This window comes from Paroedura picta, chromosome 1, assembly GCF_049243985.1.
Source record: "Paroedura picta isolate Pp20150507F chromosome 1, Ppicta_v3.0, whole genome shotgun sequence".
Classification (NCBI taxonomy): domain Eukaryota; kingdom Metazoa; phylum Chordata; class Lepidosauria; order Squamata; family Gekkonidae; genus Paroedura; species Paroedura picta.
The window spans coordinates 87,005,086-87,026,286 of NC_135369.1; positions in this window are offsets into that span (position 1 = coordinate 87,005,086).

The window sequence follows — 21,201 nt, forward strand, 5'->3', positions numbered from 1 at the left end:
CAGCTCATGCACATTCATGGCACACAAACTGCCTATCCAAGCAAACTGCAAGTTGAGCTAGATTGTGTAGAAGATGCCTACCACAATTGCAGCTCCTGTAATTACAGCAGTCTGTACCATGAACTTCTCAACAGGTGCAATTTTGGACTTAGAGCCAATGGAATGGATCTGTCATGTAAACTCTTGTAAATGGTAGCTTATAGAATGGAATGGGAAACCTCATCATGAACCTTGTTGCAATGAAAGGCCTGTCTGCTTGACTCTAAGTCCTGAAGTTTATCAGAGAGCCTTTTCTTCTCTGAAGCATCAAAACATCCTATTTTAAAAAATGAGACCTCTCCCATAGCACTTTAAGAACATCCCTCAATTCTCAATGTGGTATGTGAGATAATGAGATTTGGGTAATATGTGCTTCTCAAGAGTGGATTGTTCAAATGGAAGCAGCAATCCATTACTAAACGAGAATGGTGAAGTTAACAGTCCTTTGCTGTACTGTAGCAGGCTGTTCTGCCAAAATGTTTTTTAATACTGATGATTTATGAACTAGTGTGGACTCTGGAAGAGTATTGCAAAATATGGTAACAAAAGCAGGAAGATACTGACTGGTACTGAGCTGAGCAAGTATTGCTATTATGGAATATTTATTTAGTGCTCATGGCACTATACTATGGTCTGTACAAAACCCAGAAAGTGGCCCTGGGACTTCTATGACAAGATTTGGGAATAATCTGCTCTGCATTTCTACTGAGAACGTAATGCTTATACTGGCAGTGGTTGCCAGCTCTGGGTAGGGAAATACGTAGATATTTTGGGAGTGCAGTCTGAAGATGGTGGCATTTGGCACATAATGCCTTACAGACCACCTTCCAAAGTGGCTATTTTATTTATTTTTATTTATTTATTTATTTATTTATTTATTTATTTATTTATTTATTTATTTATTATAAATAATAGGTAAAACGCAAAAGCAGGAGATCTCCACCACCTGGAAGTCGGTAACTCTTTGTGGGAAGAGTTAACCAAGGTTGCCAATTTCCAGGTGGGCATATTATAACTGATATCTAGATGACAGAGATCAGTTCCCCTGGGGAAAATGACTGCTTTCAAAGGTCGATTCTATGGTATCATTTCTAGGTTCAATTCTACCCAAACTCTGCCCTCCACAGGCTCCACTCACAAATCTCCAGGAATAATCTAGGCCAGAGGTGACACCCCCCCCCTCCCCCTGCAACATATCAGTTTCCAATAAGGGAAGAAAGCCAGTCTCTGGTTTCCCACAAACCACGTAGTGTATCAGCCATTGCGGAAAAATGCAGCCTAATTTCTTCCTGGCACCCTTTCCTCATCTTGAAAACCTGCTCAAGTCCTGGAGCAATAAAATGGAACTCCAGAGTAAAGCTTAGAATGGGTAACGGTTGCAGAAAGGAGAGGGGGGGAGCACATGTAGTGGTAGAAAAATAAGTTCAAAGGCAGAACAACAACATGCATCTTTAGACTGCTTCCCCATGGGGAATATTCTCCACGTTTTCCTTAAGCTTGTTTATTAAACATTTTAATGAAGAAAAAAGGAAATAAAAATGAAAGGAAAAAAGGAAACAGGAAAGAAAAAAATTCTCAATTGTGCTTTCATTGCCATGGTCAGTGGCGAGGCATTTGCAGCAGTGAGAGAGGATCCACAGGGGTATTCTCCTTGCTGTCATCTCAGGCTCACCAGCCACCTTCCTTTAATAATAAAAAAGGTAGTTGGTACACTGCTATTATGTTATAATGCTATAGTAATATATGTACTGCAACACTTTTGTGAAGAAGGGGGGATGGTGGGCAAAAGGGGAAATGGGAGAGGAAATAGTGCCAAATGTAGGCGCAGAGATCCACACTGTCCTGTGCACCCTGTGACAAATTTCACTTTGAATACCCAGGATCATTATGCTATAACATATTAGGGGAAACTCTCAGAGGAAAAGAAAAACCTGGGGGCTGGAGAGTTGCATAACAAAGGCTGATTCCACACGGCGGTGGCTGTGCCGGGCTGCTGGCGGTGGATTGCTGCAGAGCTGCATGTTCCACAGCAGTCTGTGTCCACACGCTGAAATATGTCTCCCTGGGAAACAAAACAGTAGTGGTTTGGTTCTGCCACACAGGGGCCCCTGCACGCACGTGGGGTGTGAGTGTCTTTATTCTGCACGCAATCCCACCTTCCTGCAAAGTGACAATAAATGCCCCGGTACACGCCGCAAAGCCGACTGGGACATTGTTTGCCTCCTCTGGGCCACTGTAGGACAGATTCTGTCGGCCCTCGCAGTGGGCTGAGGGAACGCAGAAAATTCCATGCTCCCTTAGCCTAGGGCTTCTGGGGTCTGATCCACACCAGGCCTGTGTGTGTGTGTGTGGGGGGGGGGGTGTGGCAGCCTGGTGGCAACATCATATAGAAGCAGGGATTTGTCCTCTCGGCCTTTTCTGTCCATGCATAATTGGCCAAAGTCACACAGCAGCTTTAAAAAGAGACTGCAATTTGGTAGGGAAGTGTGGCTCTAAAAGTCCATGCAGAAGCAACCTTATGCTGCCTGTCTTTTAGACAACGCAGTATACATTTACTTGGTGTGTCCATTTTAAGAGAGGAATATCACAATCACAAATATTTATGCTTTTAAAATATGCTCTTTGTTTTGTTTTACAAGAATGAGGTAGCTTTGAAATATCTGCAATTAAGCAACATCATGTTAATAGAAAGAGTGGTGTCATTAACCTTTCTTTTGCCCTCTGGATAAGGAATCCTGAGTAGGCTGCCAAATACCAGCTACTGTCAGACAGTAACAATTTTTGGTAATTACCGGGGCAATGACAGCCAGCGAACCTCCGTATTCCACTCCCGGTTCCCTGAACATGCCATTTTGCTGAAGAAGGCATTTTAGAAAGAGAACCCATAGTTAAAGTCAATTGAAGTTTGAAGGAATCAGGTGTTTTCTCCCCCCTTCAAACTGACAGCACTTTTAAAGCAGAATTTCACTGGGCATGTCTGAGAAGGTTGAAAGGGGGTGACAGGAAAAATGGAGAGGCGAGGAAAGAATTATTTCTATGCTGAAAAAGGGACTAAAACCCAAAAGCAGAGGATGAGTTTGTGTTCTTTCCCCCAGAGTGCAGGCAGAAAAAAAAACCAGGGTAGGAAATGAGGTGGAAGTATTGTTTATGTGGAACCTCAGGAAGCATCCTTCTGTCCCTTTTTGTCTTCCTTCTAATGAGGGACTCTGTTTAGTGTAATAAATGGGCAGAGTTGCCACTTTAAGAACCAATGGACTGAGAGGTAGGGTGGAGTAAATGAATACTAAGCCCACTTGTGGAAATGGGCAGTCAATAATAATAATAACAACAACAACAACAACAACAACATTTTGTGGCTATACTGACATCTATACCTCTGATGAAATATATTTGAATTAAAAATATTGTATTTAAAAAAACCTGAATTTTATTTTACTTTTGCCACCACAATCTGTTCTATCCAGAATCCAGAAACTGGATCCCAGCTCCAAAATGTCACCCTCTGAACCTCAAGTTACCTACTTTCTCTTAACTGAAAGCAAACATGGATCTTTGCTATGTCTATTTTCTGTTTACTGAAGCGAGGGAACTGATAGATTTCCATAAATACTGTCTCTGAGAAACTGGGCAGGGGAATCTCCTTCCAGAGCTGCTTTACTCAGAGGGTGAAAGAGGTCTCAATTTCAGGGATCCACCATGCCAGCCTCCAAGTAATGCCCCCTGTAGCAGCAACCCTGCTAGCTTTCCTTTATAACCTGGAGGGGGCAGCTAGACAGGTACACGGGTATATAGAGGAGGCAGTCAACAAGTGGTGCTAGCTGCTGCTGCACACATACCAATGGGTCAGATGCCCAGCTCCTCATTGTTTTTGCCAGGCATGTCTGCAACAGTGTACTTGCCTCAAAGCTCAATCCAAAACAGATGCCAGCAGTCCCTGTTAGAACCAAGGCAACAAATTCATTAACCTGCCATGTACTGAGTGGCTGGTAGCAGCTCTCCAGGGTCTCACGTAGAATCTTTCAAGTCAGCTACTTCTTGATCCCTTTAACTGCTAAGGATTGAAACAGGGACTTTCTGCAAGCAAAGCAGATGCCTAGTCATGGCCTCCAACCCTAAAAGCAGCAGACAGAACAGGCATTGGAGATGTTGATGTCTTCCATCAGTTTGCCAAGACAGGGAAGCCCTTGTCAAGACAGCCTTGTTGGGTCAAGGGATATTTATAACTAAGATGAATTCCTGGCTGTGGAAGAGGCAAAAACGCCACTACAGAGGCGGGCAATGGGGTTGGAGACTGTCCCTCACCAGAATACCTGCTATAAACTTGTTGAGAAGAGACAGGCATGGAGAAAGGAAACACATCTCCCACTTGGGAAACTCAGATGTTAGATCATACTCCAAGAAAGTCCTTCTCCTATTCCATCAAGAAAGAGCAAAAAGGATGGGAGTCTCTCTGTTGAGGATGGGAGTCCCATTATCCCAATCCTAACTGTTTTCTATAGACATGTTTGTCTCAAACAATCTCAAGCAGTACGGCATGTGGGGAAGCCCAGGTCCATCTTGTCACTTAGCTATCAGGCTGAATGTCACATTTTCCTGACATTTTTAATTTTAAAAATCTAGTCTATATTTTCCTAGAAACCAGCCTCCATGGTACCATACACGTTGTATCATACCAGACATTAATCGTTGCATCTGAACTGTTTCAGGGCTTGGGAAATTGTGAAAAACAGCAGCTAAACATTTGGCATGCTACAGTTGTTGGAGCAGTGAGGGTTCTCCCCCCACCCAATGTTCTTTGGTGTCACAATTCTGTTCAACATGTCATGATGTTGAAGTACATTTGTAGCCGGAGGACATTCTATTTTTCCAGTAGGTTCTACCTAAGAAAGATGGAGGAGGGCACTAGTTCATATTTTGCCCAGGGGCTACCAGGCTACCTGTCCCTCACTACCTTTCATCAGTTTTTAAATAATCCATTACATTTTCATGTCACCGTTATTTCAAAAAGCTCTGGGTGGCAGACACAATCCTTCCCTCTCCCCACTGTATCCTGTGGGGTAGGTTAGGCTGAAGGACAGTGACTATCCACATTAATCCAGTGCATTACTTCCACAAAATGAAAAAACAGTGTGTGTGTGGGGGGGGGGGAGGAGGAATCTTCAAAAGATTCACTGTGCACATTAAAATAAAATTAAAGTATACATACACTCATTCTACCCAACCCCTCATTACGTGGCACACAAATAACAACAATCGCAAAAATATTAAGGTATGGTTGCTAGGCAGGGGAGGAAAAAATCCTCATCAGTATATAAATACACCAAATACCACACCAAACACAGGGAAATGTTTTCTTTAAGATATACCCGAGAATGGTGAAATCATTCAAAGTTCACAAGAAGTAGGTGGTACTATGAGATATAAAGATCATAGAAAAAAATCTGGGGAGGCATCATTGTTTAAAAGGTTCCAACCACAAATCTCTACAACCTGCAGAAATAATTCCCCACTAAAGATCTCCCACCATGGGCTACTAGGTGGTAAATGTGGGAAAGACCTGTTGCTTGGAAAAGATCCCTTTACCACACATATTTTGTGTCACAGCAAAAAGGACATCATGTTTGTTGTCATACAGACGAACAAGCAACCATGCAAAAAACTCTACTGTGCTAATCTATAGTGGCTTCAGGAGTGCTTGGTTCAACTCACAACCTGTTCACCTGATCAAACTGGTTTGTTCATTTGTTGCATTCCTTCCCACGTACTCAGACAGCACAGAACAATCAGCAAAGTTTCATGCATGAGAATTCTCACACAGCTTACTGTGACTCCCACTTTTCCCCTCCCACATGGACCTATTGCTGCTGCATGGCACTTGGTAGTCAAATGGATAAATAAACAGTGATCAAATCCATCAGTCAGCCAGTGATAATAAACACTGTACTAAAAAAAACTACCTTGCCATTTGGTGTTCAGCTCATTGTTATTATTTCACACATGTGTATTTTGCACAACCTGATTACCTGACTTGACCATCTATGATCTTGGATCACATCATCTCATCCATGTCACAGATACAAAAGCTCCTGTAAGGACAGGAATAAAACTGTACCCCATGTAAACTAAACTCTTCCACCACGATTACCATGCAACTGTTAAGCAATTAGTCATGCAAGGTTGATGGCAGACAGATAAAGGAACTGGAGTTCTGTTTATGGGTGATCACAGATGTCAAATATGCTGTGCTTGAGTATTGAACATGTTAGCCACAGTGGTTGGGATTTTATATATGCATTGCTTTTCAAAGGAATTTGTCATTGTGAAATACAGACAGAAGTGAATTACCAAATATCGTATGCTGATTAATTGTCTGAAGAGCAATATTATTACGTTTTGCTCTTTGGGCTTGCACAATCCTAAGTAGCGTAGTAAAGAACTCATTACTTTCTTCTGCTGCCTAGGGCAGTGGTCCCCAACCTTATTATCACCGGGGACCAGTCAACGCTTGACAATTTTACTGAGGCCCGGGGGGGGGTAGTCTTTTGCTGAGGGTCATCTCCGCCACCTGAGCCCCTGCTCTACTTGCTTTCCCACCGCCTGCTGGGGGGCGCCAGCCATGGTGGCCGCTGGAGAGCACCAAAGGTGAGCTGGCGGCAGAGTGGCAGGGCAGCCCCCGAGGCAGCAGCTGGGGAGGAGGAAGAGGAGCCATGGCCCGGTACCGACTGATCCACGGACCGGGGGTTGGGAACCACTGGCCTAGAGTATCAATGAATCTGATAGATTCAGTACATTTTATTTCTTTAGAATATTGTGATTGTTGAAGACCATGGAGAGTTCAGAGAGAGAGAGAGAGAGAGAGAGAGAGAGAGAGAGAGAGAGAGAGAGAGAGAGAGAGCATTTTCCAGAGATACCTTTTAATCTCTGTTTTTAAGACTCAGTTGACCTTCTACTCATCTTCTCTGAAAATGATTACAATAATTGCACAGAGTTCTTCAGATAATAATCAGCACTTTCTTTGTAAATATTATTGGATATAATTAGCAGAGGAAATGTTGCATCCGTGAATGAAGTATAGAGTAATAATAGCATTAATAATAGCAATGAGAGGTCTCTACAGACATGCAAAGGTCTAATAATGAAGGACTAGACAAGCACTCGTGAGAGTCAAATGATACATTTGTGTGAGTGAAGTTCCCAATGAGGCTTGGCTCAGGTGTAACTGCAGTTGTTTTAGTATGGCTCTGGTTCAAACTAATAAAAGTGCAGTAAGTGGTTCAGTACACTTTTGGAATCCATTCAGTTCCAAGGTGAAACATAAATATGATTCATTTTAGATTGCTGATTGCAAACCAGAGTGGAGAAAGTTAATAGGTCTAATGGTACAACTAAAGTGTCAGCTGTAACCAGTAAGTACCATGAAGCAACCCAGAATATTAAATTCTCAGGCATCCAATTTAATAGGTTTAATATTCCCAGGAAGATTAATGGGCCAGATAGGAACTGCCACCAGGAACTTCCAGGCTAGAACTAAAAAGAACCAGTAGCTGGGTACCAGATTGCCAAATACAAAGGGCTGTAGAGTAGAAAGCATAATGTTAAAAGTAAATATGATATCTGAAGAATATTGGGGAATTTCATCATATTATATATATGTGTTTCCTAAAATGTACTGTTCTTGTCTATGTTCTTCTGGATCTAATTCAAGGACCCTTCACAATTTGGGTCCTGCATATCTGAGGAACAATCTTTGCCTGTATTAACCCATGTGCTAGTTACAGTTGGCATACTTCATGTGACTTTAGGATTGCAACTAGGAATAGTGTCTTTATTATCTTGACTCCTCCTAAACATCAAAATGATCTGGGGGGGGGGGGAATCAGAAAGTGCTGTTCTTTGTTTATCTTTCATTTAATCCTAGCATTTGGCTTGTATTTGACTGACTTTGCTTGGTAAAATTATCTCTTTCTGTGTGTTTTTTTTTTAAAAAACTATCCTGTTATCTAGAATTGATGTTATATTTGGTGTTATTTTTGTGTCCTAGAAATATTATTCTTTCAACTATGCCTCTACCCTAGAATGGAAGAAGTTTTTCTGGCCTAAGGTACCTTCATTCATCTTAAGTAGCTCATATGTTGAAGACTTCAAAGTTTGCTTAGCAGTGTGGAAGGATCCAGGCCTGAAAATGACACTGCTCAACCCCTGTGTATATTGTTCTGAGATCATGGTGAGGAAAACAGAATCCAGAAACGATCAGTTGTGTTAGCATGTTCCATAGACTTTTGTTTTCAGCCTTTGATATATGTGATGATTTGAACAAACACCAATTGTATCTTGGTTTGATCAGATTTCCTTGGTAATGCATACAAATGACCTGATTCCTATTTGCTTTGTATCACCTTTTCAAAAAAGGGACAATATCAAACAACTCTCCTTTGATGTTATCAGAAGGGCTCCTTGAAACCCAACCCCCCCCCCAAAAAAAAATTTCTGAAAGATTTATAGATAATCTACTGGCTAGCCATATGGCCCCTGTTCAGAATCATTGATGTAGAAGTTGAATTCGTCACATCACCTGTACAGCACAGCATAAACTTTGACAGGGCAACTGTCCCTAGTGAAACCTTGCCCTTGATCTGACAGGAATGGTGTGAATACCATCTGGTTTCCTAGACTCTTCCTCTGATGCCTTAAAGAGTCGTAGTCACCTCTGCTACATACTCTTGGCATTGGTATAAATACAAAGAAAAGCAGTCTGATTTCTGTCAGAATTCACTGTTAAGGCTCACGCAGAAAAAGATTTGTGACTGTTGCAATGCAGGACCTGATTGGGGGATCTGTCTTCAGTCATCTTAAAAAAGCAGGCAGGCATTTTCTTTTAAAGAACCAGGGTTCAGTGCATGAAATGTCAACCTTGGAAATTAAATACTAAAGCTAAAAACAACAAGGGCTTTTCTACATATCTTAATTTTAGTGTCATACTTACCCTCTGAAGATGCTATATTTGGGACGTTCCACATGACATTGCCAACCTCCAGCATCTGGCCTGCAAACTGCTTGCTATATCCGCCATTTTAAAACGTAAGTTGGTGAATCCCAAAAAGTGGATTCACTAACCTAAAAAGTGCTATCTCCCAGCGGACAACCAGGAGGCCACCAGCCAAAGAAATGTATGGAAGCACTACCTCCGTCTCCAGTGTCTTGCCCTTCACCCACCTCCCTCTCCCTTCTTATGGGGGAGGGGAGGTGCTTTTTAAAAATTGAGAACAGCCTGGAACAATGAATAGGCGCACAAGCATGCAGGCGATGCCAGAAATAAAAGTATTTTTTCCAAAGTTGTGACACAAAGCATGCCTCTCTAAAGTTCCCCTCCCCCAAAAAATATCAGGAATAAGATTAATGTTTAAAAGTATCTAAAGACTCATGATTCCCTAGGGGGTGGTGTTTTAAAAAAAAAACAGAATCAGGGAGTTTTGTATGGGGGGTGGGGGGTGGGGGGTGGGACTGGCATGTTGAATAAACTTCCTGCTTGGTCCAATGGGCATGTTTATGTTAACACTGCCCTGAGCCACCTGAGAAAGTGGTATATACATTCAATTAACAACAACAACAACAACAACAACAAGGCATTTCTTCAAGTTGCTGTGTTTACTCTCCAGTGTCAGTCAGGACACACTTATTTTTGTGACATGAGCTTAGGAATAGCCAATTTTTAAAAGTTTGTTTTTCAAAAGCCCAAAATTTGTACTGAATCTACTAGAATTGGCATGCAGAACTTGGAAGGGTGAAGGTGGGGTGAGGTTTGTTAAATTCTGTGATGGAAAGAATTACTGGCCAAAGCCAGAATCAAGCAACCTCTGTGTATCTAGGCTATGTCCCTCCCCCCTAAGCCATTGAATAGGCTGCAAACTAGCTCAGAAAAACACCATCTAAAACTTTCCCTGATTTGTTTTTAAACCAGGGAAGTGAGGCTTTTGCTGCCTCATTGGAAATGGGGGAAAAAACCAAACTAAATAAACCTGCAATGCAACATCGTGTTGGAATGGTTAAAATAAAGGAATCCAACTGTAGTGAATTCCCTTAATTAAATATTTTAAAATTGAAAAGATGGGAGGGGAAAGGAGGAAGGCAGACGGCAGTTCTTGGGAACGTGTCTTACCCCCTCCCCCCATGTGATGCTAGCATCAGGAAGAAGAAGGGGGGGCAGCTGGAGGGGATCGACAAAGCATGGCTTATCTATAGTTCTAACACTGAACCTCAATTCTCACAAACTTAAGGGGGGCTTATTTAGAAAATGAAACACTTAAGCTGTACTAGAAGGTGGGAGAACCTTACACTAAATGGAAATCCAGAAATGAAAGAAGCTTTAAGAATATCTCCTTATAATTTCAAAAGGTCCGCTGCCTGAAACTGACCAGTGAGCAGAGACACTGGCACAAATCAGTGGTAGAGGAGGAGAAAATTCAATGGAGGAGCTGCATCTGCTTGTGGAAGACTGTGTGATGGATGTGCATTTCTCACTCTTGGATACCTGTGTGTGTGTATGGGGGGGGGGGGGGGGATGAACTAACTCCATGGTGGAGCCTGAATATTGTGAATACAGTGCAGATGGAAAAAAGGGGGGAAACACTTCTGAGTGGAGAGCTGCAGTAGATGCAGAAATTTTATTTTAAACTGAGTGGAATGGACTGCTGAGCTGCAGGAAACCCCAGTACATAATCGGCCCTGGTTTCCCAAGTACAGAACACTGGTGTTTTATTAGAATAGTGATATATCTTTTCTCTTTTTGAAAGGATATTTGTAGCTCAAGTGGCTTCATAATAACTGACTTCCTGCTAATAAAGGGCACTCTCTTATCATTTGAAGTCCCAAATTAAGCTTGAATACATAGAAGCAATTTCTTCTGAAGTTAATGGTAAAGGAAATTTGATGGTGTCCTTCATAAACCAAAAGCAGAGATTCATCTCATCATAAGAAGACCAAAAGCTGCACATGCATTGTAAAACACAGGAAGATTGCAATTCAAATGTAAATCAGCTTCCTGCATGGCCATTAATTGATTCAGAAATGTGGTACAAGAATATTCAGAATTGCCTTTCTGTTTTTCTCATGTATGCAACAACTGTGGGAGCAGAGCTGAAAAGTGTTTTGTGGAAGTTCAACCACAGAGTTCTCCCTGTCTGCCTGGAGTTTTTGAATGTTCCTCATGTCTGATATTTCTTTTCCCAGCATTAATAAATGCAAAATATTAAAATGGTATGAACAAACTACCCAGCAAATTCATCTTGGCCCAGAATCCATGATTTTCACAGTGTACAGTTTTGGCTTTCTGACTGCAGAGTATTCTCAGAGTATTCTCGGATTCTCTTGTACAAAATTCTAATCTACACACAATAATAATACTTTGCATTTGCATAGCACAGCAAAATGTTCAAAGCACTTTGAGACCATTATCACAGTAATCCTTTCAATTAACCTGTAAAATCTAATAGGAAACTGGCTGATAACAGAATAAACCAGGCCACTCACAGACAAGATGGGGAGCCTGACATAATGGGGGGGGGGATCTCTAGATACATAAGACAAATATGATCTTGTAGATTAATCAAACTGGGGTGGGAGGAGAGAGATGCTCCAGAAAATACACCGATTGATATCTGAGGACAACACAACTAGGGACATAAGCCTGAGACAACCCACAGTAGCTAGTTAGATAAGTGGGAGAGAAAGAGTCTCTGGGGTACAGTATAGTGCACAAAGTCTGGAACAGGCTGAGGAACCTAAGGGCATTTCCACACATCGGGAAAAATAGCGTTATGCCAGCTGAATGGTGTAGCACTAAATATTATCGCGCCTCCCGGCCACTCTGCACCTTTTTGCTGTCTTGCTCTTGTCTGCAGCCTTTTCGTGCTTCTTACCTTCCATACGCGGCTGGAAATGGCAGAAGAGAGTAAGATGCTTTATACGTTATTCTTTTCCACCTGTCAATCAATTCAGGCAGGCAATCACCTTTCTCCATTTTTAAAGGTCCCGCGATGCCCACTAATTTTTTTAAAAACTTAATACTTCTCTGTTTAAATGCATATGCATCTAATCATAGATGCATAGTTTTTTTTTTGAACACCGCCCCTTATGGAATTATGATACTTTTAAAAATTAGTCTCATTCCTGATTTTTGAGGGGGAAGACTTTAGAGAGACATGCTTTGTGTTACAACTTTGGGGGAAAATATTTCTGGCATTTCTGGCATGCTTGTCTACCTATTCGTTGCTCCATTAAAAAAAAAATCCCGTCCCCGGGAACAAGGAAGAGGGCGGTAGGTGCAAGGGCAGGACGTTGGAGGTAGCGCTCCTTCACCTCTATACAGTTCTTTTGCTGCTGGCCTGCTGGTTGTCCGCTAGGGGGAATATCACTTTTAAGGTTGGTGAATCCACTGTTTGGGATTCACCAATCTGCCCTTTAAAATGGCAAATATAGCAAGCAGTTTGCTGGCCAGATGCAGGAGGTTGGAGACGGCATGCGGAGCAGCTGGAATATAGCATCTTCAAATGGTAAGTGCACAATTGCTCTTAGTATTCACATTGTTTAGCATTCCACCTCCTCCCCAATGGAAGCTTATAGCCTTCTCCCTGGTGCACTTAGAGATCACTGAGGCAGCAGTTGTATGCAAAACAATGGCTGGAGTTGTCAAATGGATGTGCAAGAGGTTGTCCTGTCCCAGAAAGGAAAAACAACCACTTAGCTGCTTCATCCCTGAGCCTATGGGCATGTTGCTTCAGCATTCAATCAACTTTCAGAGGGAGGGATAGAAAGTTGGAGGGAAGCACACCAGGAACTAGTTCAGGTCTGCTTAACCAAAGTGCTGACAGTATGAAGGGTAGCTCTGCCTGGTAGAGTGGTATAGCTCTGCCTCTGGGAGAAGATGGAGTACTCAGTTGTTAGGTGATGAGCAGACCTTATACCATTTAATCTGACTCTTGGGGAAGGGCATCTGGTGTGGGTGGAATCCTTTGTATATGTGTGTGAAAGTACCCAACTTAGTGGCTCGTCAGTGAAAGCCTGTTAGTACCTATAAGTATTAAAGAAATCACACTCTGTAGCTACAACTAGCTAAAATGTATGTGATTCTGCCAGACTTCATCTTTGACTGTCTGGAGACAGTCCTTAGAGGTCCTCAAAAAGTACTGCTTTACTTTCTGATATTTTCTAAAGAACTCAGAAATATAAGGGTTCATTTGATAAAAAAACTATTTAAACTTATGAGGATCAATCATATGCCAACCAAGAAAGGGCTGAAAAATGGAAATAGAAATGGTTCTATTTCCAAAGCCGAACTATTTGTTCCAATAATTTCCTGTAATTGTACCAGATAAACCATTCCAAAAATGGCAAACTCTTTAACTATTAATACATGGAACAGTAAGAGATCTCACCACAGTAAAAACAAAAACGTACATATAGTGAAAAGGAAGATGTATGACAACCAACTTAGAATGAACTGCAATGGAAAATAATACCAACAATAATAGCTTTCCACAAATGTTATTCATTAGGGCTACCGTCCTCACAAAAATAGACAATGTGTGTAATCATTTTATATTAATTACCATGAAAATATGGAGTCAAGGGATTAAGCAATTAGCATTATTGAAATCACAATAATAATGTATACAACCACCCAGAACATAAGAAAATGGATAGAAATTCTAGTTTTCGTTTTTGGAAACAGAAAGGAATTTTCTGCTTTGTTAACATTATATTAAAATGGCAATAAATCCAGCTCACTACCAACCTGGAAGGGTAGATGTAAATTGGTATCAATTATTACAAGCCCAGCACTTTGTTACCTATAACTAGATCTGTACTTAGATTACACAAAAACTGACAGGCCTGGAATAAATGCCCAGCTATCCTAGCCTAAAAGAATCAAATTGACTCCCATACAAATTGTTGCTCAAACTGTTCAATATGGTACCCATAAGGCACCAAAAGTATGTTGGGAAGCCATCAGTCGCATAATAGATCAACTACAACATGACAATTGCTTTTGCTCAGGATCTATGGAGGTAGTCAACAGTGGAACGTGGGAGGTGGGCTGAAAATGCTGATCAAGTGAAGAACAAGAAGAGTTGGTTCTTATATGCTGCTTTTCTCTATTAGGAGTTTCAAAGTAGCTTACAAGTGGCACCTTCTTTTAAAATTTTCAAAAATTGGGCCAATTGTTGAACCAATTATTGTTATCTATCATAAGCCTTGTTTGTGAGTGGCAGGATACAAATAGAAATATAATAATAATAATAATAATAAGAAGAAGAAGAAGATATAAAGAAGAATTAAAATAAAAGAAGATATAAATAGATGGGGAAAACTAAATTAATCGTTAATAGGAAGAATTTTTGTAATTAAATCAAATATTTTACCCAGAGTTATTTCTTTTCCAAAATATACCTACGTATTTTAAATTCAGGCAAACCACTACACTGTTGGCAAAAGATTTAGCAAAATTCACTTGGCAGGATTGAAAAACCAGAATTAAAATAAAAACACTCTGGCCAATTCTGTGTGGGTAGAAAAGACCAGAGCGGCATCAGTATGAACCTGGGGCTAATCCCTGGGTTCACACGATGTCGCCACCAGGCTGCTGCCCTCCTGGGCTTGGTGTGGATTGGGGCCCAGAAACCCCTAAGGGAACATGGATTCTTCCGCATTGTTTTGATGCTACAGGGACCAACAAGGCCAGTCCCATGGCAGGCCTTACGGAGGCTGGCAGCGGGCAAAAAAATGCCCTGGACACATTCACGGTGCTTCATATCGCTGCAGGGAAGACCAGGGCTTTTGTTTTATTTTGCATGGAATGCAACCCCACCTTCCTACAAAATAACCCCACCACCTGCGTGGCAGAACCTTTCTGCCTCCACTGTGTTTCCTGGGGGACAAATTTCAATCGGATACCTGGTATCCTGCTTAAATGTGTCTCCCATGAGGACACAGAATGCCACGGAGCATGTAGCTCCACAGCAACGTTCTGGTGATAGCTCAGAGTGGCACCACTAGTGCGGAATTGACTTCTGTAATGCTAAAGAGGAGGTCTAAAATTTTCTAACAAAACTTTACTTTGAAGCAGTGGCCCTCACCTGGTTTAAATATTGGCTATTACTAAAAAATCATTGACTCCTATATTTGGTATTGGTCACCATATATTAAGCTTTGATTAAACAGGATATGGAGAAAGTATAAGGCAAAATTATTAGATAAAATTACATCATGGCTGTCTCCTCATGAAGTGCTATCGAGGAGTCAGATGAGTATAGAGAGGAATCATGGCTTACATATACAGAATTATTGGTAGAATTAAGAGAAGATGGTAAGATAGAATTATTTTTATTTTTTTATTAATTTAATTTCTATGCCACTGCTCTTCTCCAGCTGGCCAATGGTGGCTCACATCATATGATAAGATAAAATAGCTGGCTGGATAGCTGGCATTTTTTTCACCACTGCCAAGCCAAGCTACTAGCATCCCACTTGGCCCCAGAACACCTAGACATAGTCACCCATGCAACGGTCACCTTTAATCTTGCTCCAGAAACTGCCACTGGTCCAGAATGCATCAGCCAGGGTTTTTACAAGAGAACCCTGGATAGTGCCCATTCATCATGTGCACTGGATCCCAGTGGAATTCTGGATCAAATTTCAAGTATTTGTACTTACCCATAAGGCTATTCATGGTCCAGTCCCTGCGTACCTGAGAGACCGTCTATCTATTCCCCCCAAAGAGTGCTTCGCTCTGCTAACACCAGTAAATAAGTGGTTCCTGGCTCCACAAATTGGTGTCAACACAGAGCCAGGACTTTTTCTGTCCTGGCCCCTACCTGGTTGAATGAGCTCCCAGAACAGATCCAGGTCCTGTTGGAACTGTCACAGTTCTTCCACTAGGTTTTTGGTTAGGGCCAATGACATGAGTAACATATTCCGATCCCCCTATTGCAAGATGCCCCAGACTGGAGTTTGGTTTTGGGAGAATTGAGAAAATCTAGGATTGTTGATGTCCAACCCAGATTGTCATTATTGGTTTCAATTTAATTTTACATTTGAATGTGTTTTAATTATTTGTATGTTCAGAAGGAAATTGATGTATGCTGCCCTGAGTCAGCTTGCTGGGGAGGCGGTATAAAAATGAAATAAATAAATATGATTATGAGTATTTGATAAGGTTGGCTGTATAGCCTTTAGAATAAGATATTATTAGATATTATTATGACATAATAAACTATGATATAATAAAATATTTTCTGTAAGAACTATTTCTCTGTAAGGAAAGCTGGAATTCACTTGTAAATTATGTTACTTTTTTCTCTTTTTTATATTTGTACTTCTTGAATCATTAACCTGTAACTCTAATGTAACTGTTTTGTATAACTAAATCATTTTAAAGATTTAAAATTAAGATCAAATGGATGTCGTATCGGTCCCCAACAAACACAGCGACTTTGCAGTAGCGTAGATGGACTTTCAGGATATCATTGGGTGAATGCTTGTATGTACTCTCAACTCACAGGAGGTAGCAATGATGCCCAACAGGCCTGGCTAGTACTTTATAAAAACCCAATTTACTCCTTTATATTTTATATATATTCTCTGTAGAGCTTTAGCTGCAGAGCCCATTGAGAGAAGGTGATACAGGGAATGTTTCTTATAATGGTGGTGGCAGAAAGTGCCAAGTCAGGCCTTACTTGTGGCAACTGAGTAGGGTTCTGAAGACAAGATATGTTTGGAGGTAGTTTGCCATTGCCTCCTTCTGTGTAGCCACCCTGGATTTCTTGATGGTCTCCCATCTAAAATACTAATCAGGACTGATTCTGCTTAGCTTCTACGAGCTGGTGATATTGGGCTAGCCTGAGCCATTCCAGTTAAGACTGCCTTAAGGTAGGAAGCCTGAAAACTATAGGCTGGCATTAGCTTGTCATGTACAGCTTGTCCTACTGGGAGAAAAGAAGCAGCACCTGCTGAAATTCTTTGTTCTATACAACTATTCTACATGTCTTCCTTTTGCACCTTATGGAGGTTACAATTTCACCCCTCTTGCTATTGCTATGCTCATTGATATGCTTGCAAGCAACCCAGCCAAGAAAAAAAAGTTAAAACTAGGGAAACACTGCAGCAACCCAACAACAAGTCCCATGATCTCACTCACAAAACCTCCACTCTGTCTGCAAATGTTTACTTAATTTTTATTAACATCTTGCAAGACCAATTGGTGTGATGAGTTTCAGCTCTGCATTTGGTCCTGGTCCAGGAGGTTCCTCCTCCCTCCAGAAGAACATTGAGTTAAAATACTGAATGATTAGAAATGGAAAGAATAACAGCTGTATTTACTATGCAGAAGTATTGACTTGCAGATGATTCACTCCAGTTGTTATAAAACATGAAAATGCAGGGCAGTAAGCCACAGAAATGGTCATGGCCTAGGACTCTGGATGATTTTGCCACAGCTGGACTCCAAGACTGAAAGCAAGTCCAGCTGACAGAAAAATCATCTCAGGAAACAGATGTTAGGGAAATCATATGCAAGTAGGGATCATTTCAAGCCTCCACTCCTTTGCTTCATTTTCTATGTCAGTGGGACAGATTTAGCTTTAAACACTTGCATAACTACTACTAAACAATCACAGAGGCTGAAGTTGCATGAACTGATCTCTCACATTTTAGAGAAGACTACGAATAGCAGCATTGGGAGAGCCTAATAGAAATCAACCCCTATGCTTTTTCAAAATGCAAAACTAGCCCCCACTGCTGCTGTTTGACCCGAATGGAAAATATGATCCCGGGGAGAACAACTGGAGGAGGTGAGATATTTACTTCAAGCAAGGATTAACACCTTCCCCAACACACATATATGGCTACCATGCCGTTTTCTATTCTGTTTTTTGGCCTCCCCATGACTGCTTTTAACATTTAAAGGACCACAGAAGATCCATTCCTGGATCTCCCACTACAATCCCTTTTGTAGCCCTTGTTCCCTGAGGATGCACATAGAAGGCCCGCATGAAGAAACCATGCACTGCTGTGGAAATGAACCCTACTGAATGACATGGTACCTACTTCTGAGTAGACCTACTTAGGATTGCTCCCAGTTTCCTCTTTGGAGGTCCTATGACAACAGCAATTTTATATGGAACAAAGGAAAGCACATCAAAACTAAACACTCATGCCTCGATTCTTCAAGACAATATAGAGGCAGAGAAGCAGATAGAAAAGACTCTTAATGGGATCCCTGGAGTCTCCCTGAAGCTTAGTTCATGACAGGCCATCTTCTTCTGTCTTCAACCCTATATGGACCCAGACATGTGACCCAATAATAAAGGGGCCATATGTAGAGTTGTATATTTGCTGAAATAGAAAAACCCTGGATTTGTTTTGGGTCTATGGTCTGCCTGAAAAGGAACACATATGGGAGAAGGAGGTAGGACAGCCTAAGGTAAAGGTATCCCCTGTGCAAGCACCGGGTCATGTCTGACCCTTGGGGTGACGCCCTCTAGCGTTTCATGGCAATATGGGGTGGTTTGCCAGTGCCTTCCCCAGTCATTACCGTATACCCCCCCCCCCAGCAAGCTGGGTACTCATTTTACCGACCTCGGAAGGATGGAAGGCTGAGTCAACCTTGAGCCGGCTGCTGGGATTGAACTCCCAGCCTCATGGGCAGACAGCTTCAGACAGCATGACTGCTGCCTTAACACTCTGCGCCACAAGAGGCTCTAGGAGAGCCTATCATAAGACTTATACTATGAAAAGCAGCATTACTAATTGTGTAGAGGAGCTGCAAGCAGTGAGCTGAATGCATTTAAGACTCACTGCAGATTTCACTGACCATGCATACAGTACATTTGGGGTCACTACTTCCCTCTGAATGTACCTATTGTATTTATTTAATTTGTTGTTGTTATTTTGTTTTTATATGCCACCCTACCCTATGGCTCAGTTTAAATATGCATATAGAGCTAGAATAATATGCAAAGTGCTAGAATGACTGGTGGAAGGGCCCATGTGGCTAACTGTTTGATATGCTTATGCTCTTAGAATGCTTTCCTTCTTTTCCAGTTCCCTTTATCTCTCCCAGCCACTCATCATCATCATCATCATCATCATCATCAATATTTAATGCATTTCAATCCACCTTTTGACCCAACTCAGGTTCCCCAAGGCAGTGAACATTAAGACTTCACACATTATAAACAGCATTTAAAATACAAGCGTATATAAATATTTTAAACACACATACAAAGAGGGAGGAGAGCTAATAAGAGTTAGTGAAGGAATGCCAAACAATATAAAAAAAGACTTCACCTGTTGGCTAAAGTTAATTATAGAAGCAGACAAATCTCCTTGGGGAGGGAGTTCCAAAGTTTTGGTGCCATGACTGATAATGCTCTTTCTCAGGTTGCCACTTGTCTAGCTTCAGATGTCAGGGGAACCTAAGCAGAGTCCCTTGGTGCAGCTGGAGGCTGGAATGTTGAAAGTTAAGGCAAGGGTCACACTTTCCTCTCTCCAGCTTTGACTTAAACTGTTTTCTAACCCTAGAGGCCTATTACCTTTAATTCTAATGGACAGCTTTCAGTCTAGCTGGCTAGTGGTGGTTAGACATAAGATTGAATGTCTAGGCTTTCCCTCTCACACCTTCCTCTCAATAGGCATGGACTCAGCTAGAAATTTGATAAAACAGAGAATTCAAGATACTGAATGGCAAGCAGATCTTGCTAGTGCTTCTATTTTTAGGTCATCATCCAGCAAAAGATATATTCTCTCCCCTGCCACATATCTTTTTCCTTTGGAAAGCAACAGCCACAGAAGAGCTTTTACCTTGGCTAGAAACACAGTGTTGCCATCTGTGGTATTGACTGGGGGGTACAAAAATATATCCTTCCTTGAAAGGTTATGCCCCTGTAAATCTGGCCAAGTGGAAGATCTCGATGGTTTTCTAAGTTGCTCTTTTTATGCTAAGGCCTGAGCTAAGTTCATCCATCCTTTGGTGAAGTAAAACCCGGGGTAAACTACATTAAATATTTCTGCTTTTAGTTTTAATCTTTGTCATAAATTTTAATTATGCAATTTTAATCTATTCATGTCTATATATATGTATATTAGTACATTTATACTGAAGCAGTGTTCATTGGCAAACATATACTGTATGTGATTGTTTTTTGTATCGTTCTGGTTTAAGAGTGGGTGAGTTTGGTATTAGTCACAATCTTGGACATTGTGGAAACTGTTTGGTATTTGGGTTGTAATTTTATTGGGGTTTTTACTGTAAGTTTTATTGTGATAACCTGCCACAAGCCATTGTGAGTGGCGGGATAGAAATCAATCAAACAAACAAACATACACACACATTAGCCTATGCTTTAAGTCAGTGGTCCACAACCTTTTTATCACCAGGGACTGGTCAATGCATGACAATTTTACTGAGGCCCGGGGGGGGGGTAGTCTATTGCCGAGTGATGTCGCTGCCACCTGAGCCCCTGCTCCACTTGCTTTCCTGCCAGTGCCCCTGACTTCCTGCCGCCTGCTGGGGGTGCTGCCAGCAGCAGCAGCTGTGCAGTGCCATGCCGAGGGGGAGCCCCAGCCATGGCGGCCGCTGGGGAGCACCAAAGGTGAGCCGGTGGCAGAGTGGCAGGGCAGCCCAAAGGCAGCAGCTGGGGGGGGGGGGGAGGACGAGGAGGAGCCACGCCCCGGTACTGACTGATCCATGGACCGGGACCGGTCCCCAGACCAGGGGTTGGGCACCACTGCTTTAAGTTACACCAGCCACAAGCCCCTTTTGTCCACTGAACCCCCCTGGCTCAACTGTTGGTCTGAATTTCCCCCCTTTATTTACAAAATCAGTTGGTTACAATTTCTGATGGGACAGTTGTGTTGCACTCTGACCTGGGGAGACTGATCATCTCAGATCTTGAAAGCTAAGCTAGGTAAGCCTTGGTTAGTAATTGGATGGGAGATCACCAAGGAAGTCCACGGTGGCCATGCATAGCCAGGAAGTGGCAAAGCAGCTTTAATAACTTCTTGCCTTGAAAATCGCTGAGGGGTTGCCATGTCAGCTCTGACTTGATGGAGGAAAGGGGAAGCTATGTGGCAGCAAAAGCAAGAGGAACACATGCACTGTGAGTGTTT